The sequence below is a fragment of the Mustela putorius genome, unplaced genomic scaffold (assembly GCF_011764305.1).
Source record: "Mustela putorius furo isolate JIRA1106 unplaced genomic scaffold, ASM1176430v1.1 tig00003987_pilon_pilon_pilon, whole genome shotgun sequence".
Classification (NCBI taxonomy): Eukaryota; Metazoa; Chordata; class Mammalia; order Carnivora; family Mustelidae; genus Mustela; species Mustela putorius.
The window spans coordinates 1,381,215-1,384,920 of NW_025422126.1; the positions used below are offsets into that span (position 1 = coordinate 1,381,215).

The 3,706-nt window shown below is 34.8% G+C and overlaps 1 pseudogene; it reads right to left on the reverse strand.

Annotated features, from left to right (window-relative positions):
- Nucleotides 1-2,787: 2,787 nt before the first annotated feature.
- LOC101682444 lies at nucleotides 2,788-3,706 on the reverse strand (annotated as a pseudogene).

Here is a 3,706-nt window from a genome sequence, read left to right on the forward strand (position 1 = left end):
AAAAATAGAGACTCAGTCCATATAGGAAATAATCTTTATTCATAAATATTGAATGCTTGCTTATTATGGTTTAGGTATTATTACAGTTACTAGCAATCGAACAAAACACAGGGATTGAGTAAAGTAGGACTATGAAATTTATATGACTTGCAGAGGTAATGTTATTTGTCCAAAGAAATATAAAAAGCTATAGAATAAATGTCCTCTCACATACACTTAGATTATTATAAATGTATTTAACACTTAAAAGAAAACAAGTACACCATTATTAGGTTATATATGGACATATAACATATTTTAAAATTTAGTATTACCCTTGTATTTTTCAGTGTTAATGTACTCATGAATTAGGTCCATTCTTCTCACCAATAACAAAGTAATAGTAACCATGTATCTGAACATTGCTGATGGAGTGTTGTTTTGGGGGGTTTGTTTGTTTGTTTGTTTTTTCCTAAAAAGAAATGGACAGGTTCACTTCTCAGCACTGTGAGACTCTGACTATCTGTCATTGTGAGCCCCTAATGCTGCTGAGTTCAGGTATTCTCTTCAAAACTTTGATTCTTTTCCACTAGCTGGGACATTTATAACCTCATTTAACATGATGCAACTTCCCCAGGTAGTCACCTGTCAAGAACCTTGCATTTTTAACAACTCTTTCATGTAGTTGTGAGAAAATGAAAAGGCACAGCATGGCACCATTTCAGTTATGAATGTACTACAGTTGGTCAAGGAGGAGAAATCTAGTTCTCTCTGACTCCACAGCCACGGTTTTAAATAATGTGGTTAGATTAATATAATGTCTGTGATACCTGACAACATTCTTGAAGAATTAATTTTACTTACACTGTCTGTATATTTTACTCTTATATTGTTTTCTGTGTTATCAAAAGTTTAAGATTGCCTTATATCAGTGTTTTCTTCAAAACTACCACTCCTAAAGATTCTAGGGTCTTTCATCCCTCTTCCTAAATGAGTTTTTGTAAGGTTTTATAGAATCTGTAGAGCTGAGTTTATTACATATAAGACAGTATTGTATTGTATTTTCAGTACTTTTTTACTGACTTATTTTTGTCTGTCTTGAATGCACACAAAAATAAATTAGGAGCTGGAAATAAGTAACATATTCCACAGTCAGGCCAATACATATCTTTAGAGTAAGAGCTTCAGTTTTTCTGGAAGTGTTTCTTTTTTTTTTTTTTTAATCTTTGCATTTAGGTAGAGGTGAAATTTGCAAAACTACCAGAAAGGAGGTGTAAATGCTTCTAATCCATGAAAATATTTTCGGTGTTTGTACTATATTGAAATGTTAAATTGAAAAATTGAAATATATTACTTAATGATGTAAAGAATCACTTCATATTATAGGTACCTTATTTTCATATATTATTATACACTCATTTTTCTTAAATTATTACAAATTCATTTTACTTAATGTGAAATTCACATAACAAAGAGGTGAATATCCATTAGGTACTCTCATAAACACATTAAAAAATATTAAAACCTTTGTCAAAGTATTTGAGAGGAACTGGGAACAATGAAACTTTAAAATCTAAGAAAATGGGCAATTAAAGATTCCTGACACTTATGTGTATCATCATATTATTTAGATATCTGATCCCTATTTTTGAATTTTAATTAATGGATAAACTACTTGAACCCTGCAGTGATGTAAATTACATTGTTTCTATGGTTTCTATCTACTTGGAGCCTGAAAATATATTGTTCTGTACATTAGGAGACTAAGCAGAACATTGAGACAGCCTCATGACAATCAGTTCAAGATATCCTGTATATCTACTTACATTATTAACATAGGAGCAAAGAAGAAAAGTAAACTGATTTCTGCTTACCAACCTTCATTGGGAAAGAAAGAGTAGTCTTACCCTAAAAATTCTCCCAAATGTTCTAGCAAAGCACTAATCAAAGATGACTCTAAAAAAATGTTTTCCAGGTTTTTTATCTACTGTGATATGACATTCATTTCTATTAGAAACACATTGTGTTCACAGTGGAGTGGTGTTGGTAAACTCTGAGAGTGAAGACTCACATAGAGGCTGTACAGATGACTGCCAAAAGCTACAATAACTGCAACAGATAGGATGATTCTGGATTTTAATTTATAGCATCAGTTTTCCTTTGTTAAGAATAAAAATTGTACTCTCAAGCCTCTTTATTTATGTCATCTTTTGGGGGGAGTGGAGGGAAGTGTTAATTATTTTAAAAAATTTTTTGATATATTTCCCTAAGATTATATTCATGAGGTAAAATAAGGAAAATTAGGGAATTTGAATATAAACTTATAAAATGATTTGGACATAACATTCTTGGAAAGAATATTATAGTACTGTTACATACTCTAAGATTTATCTGAATATTTACCACAAATAATTAGAATAAGCTTAGACTTACTAGTAGACATTTCACACAGAATTCTGTTACATTATTTGAACACCAAGTTTAATCAGAGAAACTTGGAAACATTAAATTATAGGGGCCCATCTGCAAGTCTTCTGATTTCTCTTTTCTTCAAGAATAATGAACTACCATAGTCAGAGGCTACAGCCCTTCAGCAAAAATAATGAGATCTTAAAAACAGACTTAAATCAGGAATTATTTCCCAAGGCTTGGATTATTTGTTATGGCATATCAGTTTGCAGCTTCAATTACTGTTTTCTTACATGTACAAATATGCTGGCAACTGCTTCTAAAGTATTAATATGGAGGTGGCGTTAATGTTGTGACTACAAGCAGCTCTTCATCCCCAAAGACCAAGTATAGTGTCCCTTATTTCCCAATAAATACTTGGCTCACACACTCTCTGATTTGCTTGGTCCTTACCCCATAGATGATAGGGTTGAGGGCTGATGGAAGGACCACATAGGTGTTGGCAACAAGAATGTGGACATAAGAGGGTATTTTTTGGCCAAATCGGTGAGTGAGAAAGGAGAAAAGAGAGGGTGTTTAGAAAACAAACATGACTGCGGCATGAGAGTTGCACGTGCTCAGCGTCTTGTGGCGGGCCTCTTGCGATTTGAGGATGTAGCCGTCAGAGATTCCAACGAATACCAGGACAAGAACAAGGAAGGAAGCAACAAAGAGACCATAGATAGCATTGATTTCAATGTTGGCACAAGCCAACTTGGCAATGCCTATGTGTTCACAGTAGGTGTGGGCAATAATGCGGGCATTGCAAAAAGGGTAGACGGTGGATTAGGTAGATCATGGGCAGTGTGAGCACGACTGCACTCAGTGCAAGCCCTACTCTAATTCCTGACAACACTCGGACTGTCAGGATGGTTGCATAGTGGAGGGGGTCACAGATGGCTACATAGCGGTCAAAGGCCACAGTCAGCAGAACAACAGATTCCATTCCTGTGAAGGTGTGTATGAGAAACATCTGGCTACACAAGTTCCAAAGCTGATTTCATGAGCATTAAACCAAAAGATACCCAACATTCATGGTACTGAGGTTATAGAGAGGGCCAGGTCTATGGCTTATAGAATGGCAAGAAAGAAGAACATTGTATTCCAGAGGGCTCTTTTCTGTCCATATGACTGTCGAGATTGTGACATTGCCAATAAGAGCCATAAAGTAAATACAACAAAATGGCAATGAAATCCAGGCATGGGCAGTCTCAAGCCCTGGGATGCCAAAAAGAAAAAAGGTGGATAGATGAAATATGGTTATATTTTGATGGGGCAT